The sequence below is a fragment of the Salmo trutta genome, chromosome 5 (genome assembly GCF_901001165.1).
Source record: "Salmo trutta chromosome 5, fSalTru1.1, whole genome shotgun sequence".
Lineage (NCBI taxonomy): Eukaryota > Metazoa > Chordata > Actinopteri > Salmoniformes > Salmonidae > Salmo > Salmo trutta.
Genome location: NC_042961.1, coordinates 33,897,250 through 33,914,705, shown reverse-complemented (window position 1 = coordinate 33,914,705; position 17,456 = coordinate 33,897,250).

The window sequence follows — 17,456 nt, the reverse complement described above, 5'->3', positions numbered from 1 at the left end:
ACGCACACTGCTCTTGATAGTATCACTGATCTTTTATAAGCTTACGTAAGCTTATTAAAGATCAGTGATACTATCAAGAGCAGTGTGCGGTTTTCTTTTTCATTTGACTTAAATTGGCTTGATAATCTATGACAAGACTTGAAAATGGCTGTCTAGTAATGATCAACAACCAACTTGACAGAGCTTGAACAATAAAAAAAATGCAAATATTGTACAATGCTCTTAGAGACTTACCCAGAAAGTGATTCTAACATGTATTGACTCAGGGGGTTGAATACTTACAGTGCATTTGTAAAGAATTCAGACCCCTTGACTTTTTCCACATTTTGTTACATTACAGCATTATTCTAAAATGTATTAAATAAATACAAATTCACATCAATCTACAAACAATACCCCATAAGAGGTTTTTAATTTTTTTTGCAAATGTATAAAAAAATAGGAAATCAGAATTTATAGGATAAGAGAGAGAACAACAGACCTTGATTCCATTTATACCAGATCTGACTTGTTTGTATTCAAAATCAATTTTTGACCAATCTACAGAACAAACCAAAGGTAGTAAAACTAGGATATCCAATCAGATCAAATTTGTCTTGTAGCTTAATTGGCTACCTCTGTATTCCTATAGTTCTCATTCAAACCAATGTTAATTTATGCAATTGTCATATGGTTATAGTGAAAAAAGTATAAAAAATATTTTGACAAGCAATCTAAGTAGGGTCAGTGAAGATGGAGTTAATAGTTTAAACAGTGAAAGGCCGTTTTTTGCCATTGAAAGGCATTGGTATCCATAGCAATGGTTCAGTTTGGGCTGCTCAATGACGAGACATGAAAGAGCTGTTAGCTGACATTAGCTAGCTACTTTTCGTCAATATAAACTCAGACTGCTGTATCTTTTTATTGGTAGTAGATAACTCTGTTCTGATTCAAGATTTGAATAAAAGAAAAGTAAACCATGATGTCATTCCCTCTACGTTTTTGTCTAACTTGTTCGGAGTGGTCAAAACGTCAGTTGTTTGTAAAATGTTTTGTGAAAAATCATTAATGCGGTTACTAAAACAGCTGTACCGTTCGATTGGTAGCTGATATATTTGTTACGATTCCAGATTTGAATAGCAAAGAAGTAGTGGAAGATTTCAGACATGCTAACTTTTTGTCTAACTTGTTGAGAAAGTGGTCAAAATGTAAGTTGTTTATAAAAAGGTAGAGGAAATGTAATTGACACGGTCAGTAAAAGAGCTGTATCGTTTTATAGGTATGAGATATTTTTGTTCCAATTTCAGATTTGAATAGCAGAGAAGGTAGAGGAAGATTTCATACACTCTTTTTTGTCTTTTTTGTTGGGTAAGTGGTCAAAGTAGCTGATTTGTGTCAAAGTTACATTGTTTACAGTGAATAGAATTGAATGTTGGGAGTGATGATGTCACAATGGGGCCTTTAGAATGTTGAGGAAATCCTATGAGGACAAAAAGCTTAATGTTCTAAAAAGTATAAAAGATATAACAAAAGTGGAAAAGCACATTTAAAAGCACATTTGTGGAAAGCAAGGTAAACACATTAAAGTTTCCATGATGTTTATAGCTAGTTCCAAAGAATAATAATAACAAATCAAATCAAATTTGTGACATACGCTGAATACAACAGGTAGACCTTACCGTGAAATGCTTACTTAACTCAATTTCTTGAACTGCATTGTTGGTTAAGAAAATATTTACCAAATAAACTAAAGAAAATAATAATAATAACTCAATAAGATTACATTACTATAACGAGGCTATATACAGTACCGAGTCAACGTGCGGGGGTACGGGTTAGGCGAGGTAATTTGTACATGTAGGTAGGGGTAAAGTCAATATGCATAGATAATAAACAGCGAGTAGAAGCAGTGTAAAACAAAGGGGGAGGGGTCAATGTAAATAGTTTGGATGGCCATTTGATTAGTTGTTCAGCAGTCTTATAGCTTGGGGGTAGAAGCTGTTGAGGAGCCAATTGGACCTAGACTTGGCGCTCCGGTATCGTTTGCCGGTACCGGTTGCAGAGAAAACAGTCTATGACATGGGAGACTGGAGTCTTTATCACTGCCTAGTATATGGGTCCTGGATGGCAGGAAGCTTGGCCCCAGTGATGTATTGCGCCGTACGCACTACCCTCTGGAGAGCCTTACGGTCGGAGGCCGATCAGTAGCCATACCTTGCGGTGATGCAACCAGTCAGGATGCTTTGGTGCAGATGTAGAACTTTTTGAGGATCTGGGGACTGATGCCAAATCTTTTCAGTTTCCTGACGGGGAAAAGGTGTTGTTGTGCCCTCTTCATGACTGTCTTGGAGTGTCTGGACCATGATAGTTTGTTGGTGATGTGGACACCAAGGAACTTGAAATTCTTGACCTGCTCCACTACAGCCCTGTCGATGGTAATGGGGGCCTGTTTGGCCCTCCTTTTCCTGTAGTCCACGATGATCTCATTTGTCTTGCTTACATTGAGGGAGAGTTTTTGTCCTGGCACCACACTGCCAGGTCTCTGACCTCCTCCCGATAGGCTGTCTCATAGTGGTCGGTGATCATGCCAACCACTGTTGTGTCATAAGCAAACGTAATGATGGTGTTGGAGTCATGCTTGGCCATGCAGTCGTGGGTGAACAGGGAGTACAGGAGGGGACTAAGCACGCACCCCTGAGGGGCCCCGGTGTTGAGGATCAGCATGGCAGATGTGTTGTTGTCCACCCTTATCACCTGGGGGTGGCCCGTCAGGAAGTCCAGAATCCAGTTGAAGAGGGAGGTGTTTAGTCCCAGGGTCCTTAGCTTAATGATGAGCTTTGTAGGCACTATGGTGTTGAACGCTGAGTTATAGTCAATAAACAGCATTCTCACACATGTGTTCCTTTTGTCCAGGAGGGAAAGGGCAGTGTGGAGTGCAACTGAGATTGCGTCATCTGTGGATCTGTTGGGGTGGTATGCGAATTGGAGTGAGTTTAGGGTTTCCGGGATGAGGGTGTTGATGTGAGCCACAACCAGCCTTTCAAAGCACTTCATGGCTGCCGACGTGAGTGCTACGGGGCAGTAGTCATTTAGGAAGGTTACCTTTGCATTCTTGGGTACAGGGACTGTGGTGATCTGCTTGAAACATGTAGGTATTACAGACTCGGTCAGGGAGAGGTTGAAAATGTCAGTGAAGTCACTTGCCAGTTGGTCTGCGCATGCTCTGATTACACAACCTGGTAATCTGTCTGGCCCCGCAGCCTTGTGAAGGTTGACCTTTTAAAAGGTAATATTCACATCGGCTACGGAGAGCGTGATCACACAGTCGTCCAGAACAGCTGATGCTCTCATTTATGCTTCAGTGTTGCTTGCCTCGAAGAGAGCAAAAAAAGGCATTTAGCTCTGCTGAGCTTCACTTGAAGCTCACGGCTGGGTTTCCCTTTGTAGTCCTTAATAGTTTGCAAGCCCTGCCACATCCGACGAGCATCAGAGCCGGTGTAGTAGGATTCAATCTTAGTCCTGTACTGACCCTTTGCCTGTTTGATGGTTTGTTTGAGGGCATAGCAGGATTTCTTGTAAGCATCCAGATTAGTGTCCCGCTCAAGGCTTTAGCTCAAGGCTTTAGCTCGGTGCGGAAGTTGCCTGTAATCCATGGCTTCTGGTTGGGATATGTACATACAATCACTGTGGGGCCGACATCATCGATGCACTTATTGATGAAGCCTGTGACTGAGGTGGAATACTCCTCAATGTCATTGGATGAACAGAACATACTCCAGTCTGTGCTAGCAAAACAGTTCTATAGCGTAGCATCCTCGTCATCTGACCACTTCTGCATTGAGCGAGTCACTGATACTTCCTGCTTTCGTTTTTGCTTGTAAGCAGGAATATGGAGGATATAATTATGGTCAGATTTGCCAAATGGAGGGTGAGGGAGAGCTTTGTATGCGTCTCTGTGTGTGGAGTAAAGCTGGTCTAGAGTTTTTTTCCTCTGGTTGCACATGTGACATGCTGGTAGAAATGTAAGTTTGCCTGTATTAAAGTCCCTGGTCACTAGGTGCGCCGCTTCTGAATGAGCATTTTCTTGTTTGGTTTTGGCCTTATACAGCTCGTTGATTACGGTCTTAGTTCCAGCATCGGTTTGTGGTGGTAAATAGACGGCTATGAATAATATCGATGATAACTCTCTTGGTAGAGAGTGTGGTCTACAACTTATCATGAGGTACTCTACCTCAGGCGAGCAATACCTCGAGACTTCTTTAATATTAGACATCGCGCACTAGCTGTTATTGACAAATAGACACACACCCTGCCCCTCGTCTTACCAGATGTAGCTGCTCTGTCCTGCCGATGCACTGAAAACACAGCCAGCTCTATATTATCTGTGTCGTCGTTCAGCCACATCTCAGTGAATCATAAGATTTTACAGTTTTAATGTCCCGTTGGTGGGATAGTCTCGACCGTAGATCATAAAATTTGTTTTCCAGTGATTGTACTTTGGCCAATTGAACTGATGGTAGTGGCGATTTACTCACTCGCCTCCAAATCCTCACAAGGCACCCCAACCTTCTCCCTCTTTATCTCTGCCTTTTCTTCACATGAATGACAGGGATTTGGGCTTGGTCTCATTCGTGTCGTACTCATTAAAGAAAAAATCTTCATCCAGTTTGAGGTGCGTAATTGCTGTTCTGATGTCCAAAGCTCTTCAGTCATAAGAGACGGTAGCAGCAACTCTATGCACAAAATAAGTTACAAACAATGTGAAAAAACAAACAAAATAGCACAGTTGGTCAGAGCCCATAAAATGGCAGCCATCCCCTCTGGCCCCATTATATTAAATGTCATAAGTATGTCTAAGGTTTGGTATTTGGTATTTTATTAGGATCCCCATTAGCTGTTGCAAAAGCAGTAGCAACTCTTCCTGGGGTCCACACAAAGCATGAAACATAATACAGAATTGCATAATACGGAACATCATTAGACAAGAACAGCTCAAGGACAGAATGACATACATTTTTAAAAAAGGCACACGTAGCCTACTTATCAATGCATACACACAAACTACCTGGGTCAAATAGGGGAGAGGCGTTGTGCCGCGAGATGTTGCTTTATCTGTTTTCTGAAACCAGGTTTGTTGTTTATTTGAACAATATGAGATGGAAGGAAGTTCCATGCAGTAACTGCTCTATATAATACTGTACATTTTCTTGAATTTGTTCTGGATTTGGGAACTATGAAAAGACCCCTGGTGGCATGTCTGGTGGGATAAGTGTGTGTGTCAGAGCTGTGTGTAAGTTGACAATGCAAAGAATTGAGTATTTTCAACACATTGTTTCTTATAAAAATAAGTGATGCTGTCAGTCTCTCCTCAACTCTTAGCCAAGAGAGACTGGCGTGCATAGTATTTATATCAGCCCTCTGATTACAATTAAGAGCAAAGCGTGCCGCTCTGTTCTGGGCCAGCTGCAGCTTAACAAGGTCTTTCCTTGCCACACTGGACCACACAACTGGACAATAATCAAGATAAGACAAAACTAGAGCCTGCAGAACTTGCTTTTTGGAGTGTGGTGTCAAAAAAGCAGAGCATCTCTTTATTACGGCTAGACCTCTCCCCATCTTTGCAAACATTGAATCTATATGTTTTGACCATCACAGTTTACAATCTAAGGTAACGCCAAGTAATTTAGTCTCCTCAACTTGTTCAACAGCCACACCATTCATTACCAGATTGAGCTGCGGTTTAGCACTTAAGGAATGATTTGTATCAAATACAATGCTCTTAGGTTTAGAGATGTTCAGGACCAGTTTATTACTGGCCACCCATTCCAAAATAGTTTCAGTGACTTCATTAGCTGTGGTTGCTGATGCGTATATGGCTGAATCATCAGCATACATGGACACACATGCTTTGTTTAATGCCAGAGACGGTAGCAGGACAAGTCTCTGAAAGTCCTTGTGTAGCCCAGCCAGAGCTCAGACTTGAACCCAATCAAAGATCTCTGGAGAGACCTGAAAATAGCTGTGCAGCGATGCTCCCCATCCAACCTGACAGAGCTTGAGAGGATCTGCAGAGAATAATGGAAGAAATTACAGGTGTGCCAAGCTTGTAGCGTCATTCCAAGAAGACTCAAGGCTGTAATTGCTGCCAAAGGTGCTCCAACAAAGTACTGAGTTAAGGCTCTGAATACTTATGTAAATGTGATTTCAGTTGTTTTACATTTAATACTTTTGCAAAAATGTAAAAAAAAACGTTTTTTGCTTTATCATTATGGATTATTGTGTGTAGATTGATGAGGGGAAAAAAATAATTTCATGAATTTTAGAATAATGCTGTAACGTAACAAAATGTAGAAAACGTCAAAGGGTCCACATACTTTACGAATGCACTGTATATACAAAAGTATGTGCACCCTTCAAATGAGTGGTTTCAGCTATTTCAGCCACACCTGTTGTTGAATGGCATATCAAATCGAGCACACAGCCATGCAATTGCATTAGACAAACATTGGAAATAGAATGGCCGTACTGTTGAGCTCATTGACTATCAATGCGGCAACGTCATAGGATGCCATCTATCCAACAAGTCAGTTCATCAAACTTCTGCCCTGCTAGAGCTGCTCCGGTGAACTATGAATGTATAAAAGCAACAACAGCTCAGCTGTGAAGTGGTAGGTCACACAAGTTCACAGAGACCTGAAGCGCGTAGTGTGTAAAAATCGTCTGTCCTTGGTTGCAACACTCACTAACGAGTTCCAAACTGCCTCTGGAAGCAACGTCAGCTCAATAACTGTTCGTCGGGAGTTCCATGAAATGGGATTCCATGACCGAGTAGCCACACGCAAGCCTAAGATCTCCATGCGCAATGCCAAGTGTCGGCTGGAGTGGTGTAAAGCTAGCCGCCATTGGACTATGGAGCAGTGGAAAAGCGTTCTCTGGAGTGACGAATCACGCTTCACCATCTGGCAGTCCGACGGATGAATCTGGGTTTGGCGGATGCCAAGAGAACCGTACCTGCCCCAATGTATAGTGCCAACTGTAAAGTTTGGTGTAGGAGGAATAATGGTCTGGGGCTGTTTTTCATGATTCGGGTTAGGCCCCGAAGATCCAGTGGAGGAAAACATACAGCATACAATGACATTCTTGAGGATTTTGTGCTTCCAACTTTAAGGCAAGAGTTTGGGGTAGGCCCTTTCTGTTTCAGCATGACAATGCCCCAGTGTACAAAGCGAGGTCCATACAGAAATGGTTTGTTGAGATCAGTGTGGAAGAACTTTACTGGCCTGCACAGAGCCCTGACCTCAACCCCATTGAACTCCTTTGGGAGTTCAACATTAGTGCCCGACCTCAAAAATGCTCTTGTGGCTGAATGGAAGCAAGTCCTCGTAGCAATGTTCCAACATCTAGTGGAAAGCCTTCCGAGAAGAGTGGAGGCTGTTAAAGCAGCAAATGGGAGACCAACAGTATAATATTAATGCTCATGATTTTGGAATGAGATGTTCGATGAGCAGGTGTCGACATACTTTTGGTCATGTAGTGTATGTATCATATGGATGTTTTACTGTTGAGGTTAAACTCTTCTCCAATCCTTGTATTATCTGATATTCTGTGCACAGCAACATAAAAAAGACATGTCACCAGCCAATCACATTTAGTCAAATTTAATCAAGATGCAGCCCTGTCCATTGTCCCGCATTTGTGAACAGTGTGGGGACATTACAAGAGATTGGTTCTCAAAAGACAAAATCTGTCCAGTTGTGCTGATAATTATACAATATTTATAGTAGGGTGCCGAAAACATTCCTCTGATGTTGCAAGAATATTTACAGAACCGTTTTTACCTGTTCTTTAAGATTCCCAAAACATTTAATTAGGTTATGGGAACAGTTTGGAGACAATATGTTTGTATTTGTTTTTATTATGGATCCCCATTAGCTGCTGCCAAGTCTTGCTCTTCATTGTAATCAGAGGGCTGAAACACAGTACCAGTCAAAAGTTTGGACACACCTACTCATTGTAGGATTTTTCTTTATTTTTACTATTTTCTACATCGTAGAATAATAGTGAAGACATCAAACTATGAAATAACACATATGGAATCATGTAGTAACCAAGAACGTGTTAAACAAATCAAAATATATGTTATATTTGAGATTCTTCAAAGTATCCACCCTTTGCCTTGATGACAGCTTTGCACACTTTTGGCATTCTCTCAACCAGCTTCATAAGGTAGTCACCTTGAATGCATTTCAATTAAACAGGTGTGCCTTGTTAAAAGCTCATTTGTGGAATTTCTAAGAACACCTCAAATAAGCAAAGATAAAAGACAGTCCATCATTACTTTAAGAAATGAAGGTCAATCAATATGGAACATTTCAAGAACTTTTAAAGTTTCTTCAAGTGCAATCGCAAAAACCTCAAGCGCTATGATGAAACTGGCTATCATGAGGAATGCCACAGGAAAGGAAGACCCAGAGTTACCACTGCTTCAGAGGAAAGTTCATTAGAGTTAACTGCACCTCAGATTGCAGCCCAAATAAATGCTTCAGAGTTCAATTAACAGACACATCATCCAGGGGAGACTGCGTGAAATCAGGCCATCATGGTCAAATTGCTGCAAAGAAACCACGATTAAAGGACACCAATAACAAGAAAAGACTTGCTTGAGCTAAGAAACACAAGCAATGGACATTAGACCGGTGGAAATCTGTCCTTTGGTGTGATGAGTCCAAATTTGAGATTTTTGTTTCCAACCGCCATGTCTTTGTGAGACGCAGAGTAGGTGAACGGATGATCTCCGCATGTGTGGTTCCCACCGTGAAGCATGGAGGAGGAGGTGTGATGCTGTGGGGGTGCTTTGCTGGTGATTTATTTAGAATTCAAGGCACACTTAACCAGCATGGCTACCACAGCATTCTGCAGCAATACGCCATCACATCTGGTTTGCGGTTAATGGGACTATCATCTGTTTTTCGACAGGACAATGACCAAACACACCTCCAGGCTGTGAAAGGGCTATTTGACCAACAACAAGAGTGATGGAGGGCTGCATCAGATGACCTGGCCTCCACAACCACCCGACCTCAACCCAATTTAGATGGTTTGGGATGAGTTGGACCGCAGAGTGAAGGAAAAGCAGCCAACAAGTGCTAATCATATGTGAGAACTCCTTCAAGACTGTTGAAAAAGCATTCCAGGTGAAGCTGGTTGAGAGAATGCCAAGAGTGTGCAAAGCTGTCATCAAGGCAAAGGGTGGTTACTTTGAAAAATCTCAAATCTCAAATATAATTTTATTTGTTTAACACTTTTTTGGTTACTACATGATTCTATGTGTTGTTTCATAGTTTTGATGTCTTCACTATTATTCCACAATGTAGAAAAACCCTTGAATGAGTAGGTGTGTCCAAATTTTGACTGGTACTGTAAATACTATGCATGCCAGGCTCTCTTGGCTAAGAGTTGAGGAGAAACTGACTGCATCACTTTTTCTTTTATATGACACATTTAAAAAATCCTTAATAGTTTCATTGTCAAATTACACACAGCTCTGAAACACACACTTACCACACCAGACATGCCACCAGGGGTCTTTTCACAGTCCCCAAATCCAGAAAAAAATCAAGTAAGTGTACATTATTATATAGAGCCATTTTTGCATTTTTCACATGAACAGCAAACGTGGTTTCAAAAAACAGATAAAGCAACACCTCACGACACAACGTCTCTCCCCTCTTTGACCTAGATAGTTTATGTGTGTGTGTATTAATATGTAGGCTACATTCTTTTTATTTATGTAGTTTTCTCCACCAGCTGTTCTTGTTTATTCATCTCCTGCATTATATCATGTTTTATGTGGACAGCAGGAAGAGTAGCTGCTGCTTTTGCAGCTAATGGGGAGCCTAATAAAATACCAATAAAGGCAGCAGCTACTCTTCCTGCAGTCCAGCAAAAATTAAGGCAGTATTATACAGTACCATTCAAAAGTTTGGGGTCACTTAGAAATGTCCTTGTTTTTGAAAGAAAATCACATTTTTTAACCATTAAAATAACATCAAATTGAACAGAAATACAGTGTGGACATTGTTAATGTTGTAAATGACTATTGTAGCTGGAAACGGCAGATTTCTTTATGGAATATCTACATAGGCGTACAGAGACCCATTATCAGCAACCATCACTCCTGTGTTCCATTGGCACATTGTGTTAGCTAATCCAAGTTTATCATTTAAAAAGGCTAACTAATCATTCGAAAATCATTTTGCAATTATGCGCACAGCTGCAAACTGTTGTTCTGATTAAAGAAGGATTAAAACTGGCCTTCTTTAGACTATTTGTGTCACGCTCTGACCTAAGAGAGCATTAAAATATAATTATGAGCACGCAACAAGCTGCACCTTGGTCCCCTTTATACGATGGCCGTTACAGAACTACCCACCACCAAGGCAACCAAGCAGCGTGATATGGACCTATGGACATTTGAGGAGATAAGGAGGAGTATATCTAGGGCTTTGGAGGATTTAGCAAGAGCGCAACAACAACAGAAGAACGAGAGGCAGCCCCGAAAAAGATCTTGGGGGGGGGGGGCACACGGGTAGTTTGGCTGGGCCAGGGGTGAGACCTGAGCCAACTCCCCGTGCTTATTGTGGTGAGCATGTGCCTGCTCCTCGCACTCTCCCTCCAGTGTGCCTCCATAGCATGGTACGTCCTGTGCCTGCTCCTCGCACTCTCCGTCCAGTGCGCCTCCATAGCCCAGTACGTCCGGTGCCTGCTCCTCGCACTCTCCCTCCAGTGCGCCTCCATAGCCCAGTACGTCCGGTGCCTGCTCTGCACACCCAGTCCTCAGTGCGTCTCTCCAGTCCAGTGAGACTTGTTCCAGCTCCACGAGAAAAGCCTCCAGTGATGATACATGGTCCGGAGGCTGTAGGGATGTTCCATGGCACGAAGCCTCCAGAGGTAATCCATGGCCCGGAGCCTGTAGAGATAATCCATGGTAAGAAGCCTGTAGGGATAATCCATGGCCCGGAGCCTGTAGAAATGATCCATGGCGCGGAACCTGTAGAGATGATCCATTGCGCGGAACCTGTAGAGACGATCCATGGCATGGAGCCTGCAGCAACACTCCCCAGTCCGGAGCCTCAGGCGACGCTCCCCAGTCCGGAGCCTCAGGCGCCGCTCCCCAGTCCGGAGCCTCCGGCGGCGGTCCCCAGTCCTGAGCCTCCGGCGGCGGTCCCCAGTCCGGAGCCTCCGGCGGCGGTCCGCAGCCCGGAGCCTCCGGCGGCGGTCCGCAGCCCGGAGCCTCCGGCGGCGGTCCGCAGCCCGGAGCCTCCGGCGGCGGTCCGCAGCCCGGAGGCCTTTAGCCTAGAGTCTTCAGCGGCGGTTGGCGGTCCAAAGCTTCCGGCGATGATCCACGGTCTGGTTCCTCCAGACACACAGAAGCGGGGGGATCAGCGGGCGGTGGGGTGCTACGCCCAGAACCAGAGCCGCCACCAAGTACAGATGCCCACCCGGACCCTCCCCTATAGGTTCAGGTTTGTGGCCGGGAGTCCGCACCTTTGGGGGGGGGGGGGGGGGGTACTGTCACGCTCTGACCAAAGAAAGCAGTTTTTTGTCTGTTTAGTTAGGTCAGGGTGTGATATGGGTGGGCATTCTAGGTTTTTTGTTTCTATGTTTAGTTCTATTATTCTATTTCTATGTTGGAGGTTTTTGGGATGATCTCCAATTAGAGGCCGCTGGTTCGCGTTGTCTCTAATTGGAGATCATATTTAAGTTGTTTTTTATCTATTGTGTTTTGTGGGTAGTTGTTTTCCGTTTTGTTGTAGGTTGCCTGACGGAACTGTTTGCTGTCGTTTTGTTTCTTTTGTATAAGTGTTCGTTTTCATTCAAATATAATTCTGAGCATGCAACACGCTGCACCTTGGTCCCCTTTATATGACGGCCGTTACAATTTGAGTATCTGGAGCATCAGCATTTGTGGGTTCAATTACAGGCTCAAAATAGCCAGAAACAAAGGCCTTTTTTCTGAAACTCGTCAGTCTATTCTGGTTCTGAGAAATGAAGGCTATTCCATGCGAGAAATTGCCAAGAAACTGAAGATCTCGTACAACGCTGTGTAGTACTCCCTTCACAGAACAGCGCAAACTGGCTCTAAACAGAATAGAAAGAGGAGTGCGAGGCGCCGGGGCACAACTGAGCAAGATGACAAGTACATTAGAGTGTCTAGTTTGAGAAGCAGATGCCTCACAAGTCCTCAACTGGCAGCTTCATTAAATACTTCCCTCAAAACACCAGTCTCAAAGTCAACAGTGGAGAGGCGACTCCGGGATGCTGGCCTTCTAGGCAGAGTTCCTCTGTCCAGTGTGTGTGTTCTTTTGCTCATCTTAATCTTTTATTTTTATTGGCCAGTCTAAGATATGGCTTTTTCTTTACAACTCTGCCTAGAAGGCCAGCATCCCGGAGTCGCCTCTTCACTGTTGACATTGAGACTGGTGTTTTGCAGATACAATTTAATGAAGCTGCCAGTTGAGGACTTGTGAGGCGCCTGTTATGAGGGTATTATGGGAATGTTCTGCATTTGTTGTTAAAGGTGTCTTTGATGTTGGGTTGGGAAATGTCCCTGGTTTTCCTGAAATCCCGGTTAGAGGAATCCCAGAATCAGGAGGGAATAAGCAGGAAATCCCGAATCCTCCAACCAGGATTTATTGAAAGTTCCTGGAATTTTGCAACCCTACTTGGATGACATCTCCATCAACATAAGCAGAATGTTCCAGTAATGTTTTCCCAGAACCACATAATTGCTGAAGTACTTTATTGGAACATCACCCTGTAACTTTATTAGTCTTGCGGGAATGTTTCCTGCTTAGTTGTTATCGGTGTTTTGGATACTGTCATCCTGAACATTAGCAGTACATCCCTGTAATGTTTTCTCATAAGCAATTTAATTTGATCCAGGCATGATTGCTGATGTATGTTCAGGCAGTGGCATGTATTCATGGATGCCAAGAGAAGCCAGGGAAGTACCCCAAAAATACCAATAAAAAAACATACAATTATTTATCTTTCGTCATTCTGTGTTTCATCATTTTCATTCAATTCGCAAGAGGCTGAATGTATCTCACAGGAGAAAGCATCCGAGTGAGTGAAACAGCGCCCCTCTGTCTCTCTACGTGTAGGCCATCCATTTGATTCTGTCTTGTACAAATGAGTATGACATTGTTGCCGCCTGTAGCATTGAAGGCAAGGGAAGCCAGCAAGCATCTGGTCTCCCTTGACAAAAAAAGTATAAAAATGTACCAATCAGCGTTAAGCTAAACTGAGTGAGCTCAACTGTGAATGGTCCTGGCGCACCAAAAAAAAGTGTCAAGGGAAGCCAGCTTGGATTTGGCGCAACTCCTATCAAATACCATTGAGAGCATACGTCATTGACAGAAAAAAATGAATTCTTGCATCTCATTGTATTGTTGTCCTCCAGCGACTAGCTAGCCAGCTAGCTAAAAGTGTCCCTTTCCTAAATTAGCCATGGATGGAGATAGGGATTTGGACTTGTGGTTTCACTTAATTCTCCATGCTGGCCAATGATTATAACGGCGATTCTGATCCAACCATTAATTCATACATTGTTTGTGCCCATGGCCTGAGAAGATGTAAGTTCAATATGTTGCTAGATGTAGAAGGCTAAAGTTAACTAGCTAAACGTTGCCCATGAATGGAAGTTAGGCTAGCGAGCAAGCATTTTAGCCAGGTAGCTGAGTAGTGTTTTATAGTGTTTTATAATTAAAGGGAATCACTTTACTCAAAGCAAACAAAAACACAATAATGGTGATTAGAAAGCTTTAAGAGTTTTTGTTTTAGTGTATCTTGGGGCATAATGTGTGTAATCACTATATTGTCTGTTTTCAAACCAGTTTGGCTATAATACATTAGTCTTTTAAGTCATTTTACTGTAGTTCATGATCTATAAAACATCATATCAAGTTTGATAACCGCCTATGAGTTATTATGGATGCTTAAAGTCAATGTCATAACACATTATAAAGCATGTTTTAAAGCGTTATACGTATGGTCATCATAGAAAGTGTTATCGAAAATACAAAACAGAAAAAATATTATGGAGTTCATTGACAGAAGAGGTAAAAACGAGGAGAAGTAAGTGGAATACAGAGGAAAACAGGTAGTTGTTAGATCATGCAATATTTCCCATTATAAATTGGGTGATTCAAGCCCTGAATGCTAATTGACTGAAAGCCATGGTATATCAGACCGTATACCATGGGTACGACAAATCATTTTTTTTTATTGCTCTAATTACATTGGTAACCAGTTTATAATAGCAATAAGGCACCTCGGGGGGTTGTGGTATATGGCCAATATACCACTGCTAAGGGCTGTGTCAAGGCACTCCGGGTTGCGTCGTGCTAAGAATAGCCCTTAGCCATAGTATATCGGCCATATACCACACCTCCTCGGGCCTTTGTATGACTGATAGACACATGCAATGCAAATATGGGTCCCGCTTAAATGACGTTCAGCTTATGAAGGCCTCATAAAGCCTTCATAATGCCTTCATAAGTACTACATACATGTGTTATTAAAGCATCTATAAAACCGTAAGTCATGCTTTATAAAGGGTTCATAAATGTGGCATAACTGTGTGACATAACCAATGTCAAATGTGACATAACCCACTATGTTAAATATGATATAAACATGTGCTTTACAAAGGGTGACATGTTGTGCTGAAGGATGGCATATGCTTTAAAGTGATGGCATGTTAGTCACATTACACCTAGGTTAAAAATCTAATTTGAAGATAAATTGTGGAAATGGGCAGGGTTTAGCCAGAATTATTACTTTTTGGCTGTGTTAAGTAGTGACGATGACAAATACTTTACTCAGTAAGGTTACTCCTATAGAATTCTATGGGCACTCCCACTAAGGCCCACTTTGAATGGTTAATATCCCAGGCTTATATGTGTTCTGTGTGTGTGTGCAATTGCCTGGGGATGACTTTACACCAAGAACCACTTAACTTGATGAAAGCCTCCAACCTAAAGAAATGTTAAGTGTCTGTCTTCTGGAACCAAGTTACATGTTCCTCAGTACATAAAAACGCACACAACAAAAATGAACCATACCATGCAATGCTGTGCCCAGTCAGGTCTTTGATACATTCACCCACTCCCCCACTGAAAGATCAGCCACAAAATGTTGGCACCATTGTAACAGGTTGTAATCACGCACTTGTTTCCAGCATGGGAACAGAAGAGGAATACCTGGTGCAGTAGTCTCAGGTTGGACTACTCCAAATCATCTTGGTTATGACACACACACACACACACACACAAACGGAAGCTTTGCAGGTCCGTCAATCTATTTAAATACCTCTCACCCTATAGTAACCTGTGGATAATGAGAGAACCTTCCTAAATCAGCAGAACGTTACTAACCTATTTATTGACACTTTATGTAGTGTCCGGTAATACTTAGTTCGAAGTGAGAAACCTTCAGTCATTCATAACACATCCATAAAGACTCTATATGGCATGATGCCGTACTTCATTTAAAGTCAGACCCCTTTGTTCATTTTTAACACATACATAAATGCCTTGTATCATATGATGCTGTACTTACTATAAAATCAGGCACATTTGGTTATTTATAACACATACATAAAGGCTTAATGATATAAACACAAATGTATTAACACTTAGGGAATTATCACTAACATGAATACATGAAGTTTCAAAAAGTCCAGAAATGCAATTACATTGAACAGTAGCTTGTCCCTGAACTGGCAGAGGAAATGGTCTCTCCTCCTCCTGGAGTTACTGCATGTTGGTTCCAACCTTAAAAGTAACAACAAAGAAAGTTAGCAGGTCTGTTAGGAAATGCCTTTGTCACACCATCTGGATAAGGGCATTTCTATGCTGTGCCAGAAACTCTAAATGGGAAGATGGTAAACTCTATTCAATTCATATTGTTATGTTTCTCTTTAATTTACAAATCTCATGATGTGACTATGAGGCGTGGCTGTATCTAGGGGGATTTGTATTTAGCTAAGCCTGCTAGCTAGCAAAATTATTTGAAATAACGATTGAGGTAGCTACGGTATGTAATCTAACTCATCACTTAACTTCTACAAACTAATTTAAATTACAATAAATGAAGGTTAACTTACTGGTTTTTCGCTGTCCAGTGGCAGCACAAGTGTGCCTTTGATTTGCTAACTCATCACATGATCAGCATCTCGTCAGCAAGACTAAAAAAGTACTTTAGGGTCACAGAATTTCTGACATTTTTGAAAATAAAAGTCCCCCACGTAATAGTAGAAGAGTGTCAATAACCATTCATGATATATATGACAAATAATTGTCTAAATAATAACAATGATTCATATTTCTTCATGTTTAAGTGACATTTGCATAAATATGGGTTTGAAAACATGTTCCAAGGTCAAATCAATGCGAATCACTGTATATGTAATACATGTTAGCTAGGAGCAAGAATTATTCTAGGTGCCGCAGTAAAAGTATTGTAGGGAATACTCAGTATGGTCTGTAGAATGTATATTGTATATGATGTCGTTTCATGGGGCTCTGAAGTGTTACTGGCCTTTTATTCCACCCATTCCATTGCTGGCCGAATCACATGACGTGTGCTTACTGCACTACAAAGAAAACGCTAACCATGGCATGCCCACTGAATTATGGCATGGCATGCTCATCCAAAAATCTAAGTTGTGTGAACACAGAACATCCAAATATGGTTGTTTTTCTATTAAACTGGTGTAAAGCAGAAAAAAAGGAGGGAAAATCAAAACCTGGAAAAACAAAACCAAGAAAATGGAATTTGAGAAAATTAGGCAACATTTTTTAACTGATTTTAAAAGGCCCTACCAACTTTTTTTTGCTTTGGGGGAAGTTGAGGTCAGGTCCAACTCTGACTATGCACCCTAGAGGTTGGGTCATCATAGAAATGTTTTAGTGAAATTTAATATAATATATACAATTTGCCAGACACTTTTATCCAATGCGACTTACAGTCATGCATGAATACATACATTTTTACATATGGGTGGTCCCGGGAATCGAACCCAATTTCCTGGCGTTGCAATACTCTACCAAGATGCATGACAGGGTTAAAAAGGCTTTGTGATGCCTCAATTTAATATGTTGTATAAGGCCTTTATTAAGCGGTGCTTACGCCATCCTTATAAAGCACAGGTTTAGGTCATATTTGTGACTCACCACCTGGCTTCGGTCTTATATTGCAACATTTTAAATGGTGTTTTTTGCATTGGATAAAAGTAGAGACTCAGAGCTAAAACATTGTATATCATACTGCATTGTTGAGGAACAATGGGAGAGTAATTCTGTTTTGAAAGTTGATAAACTTGTAAACTCACTTTTGAGAAAACGGCCTTTGAATGTTTTGGTATCTAGTGAAGAGCTCTTCTTTGTCTACATACATTCAGCATCATTCAC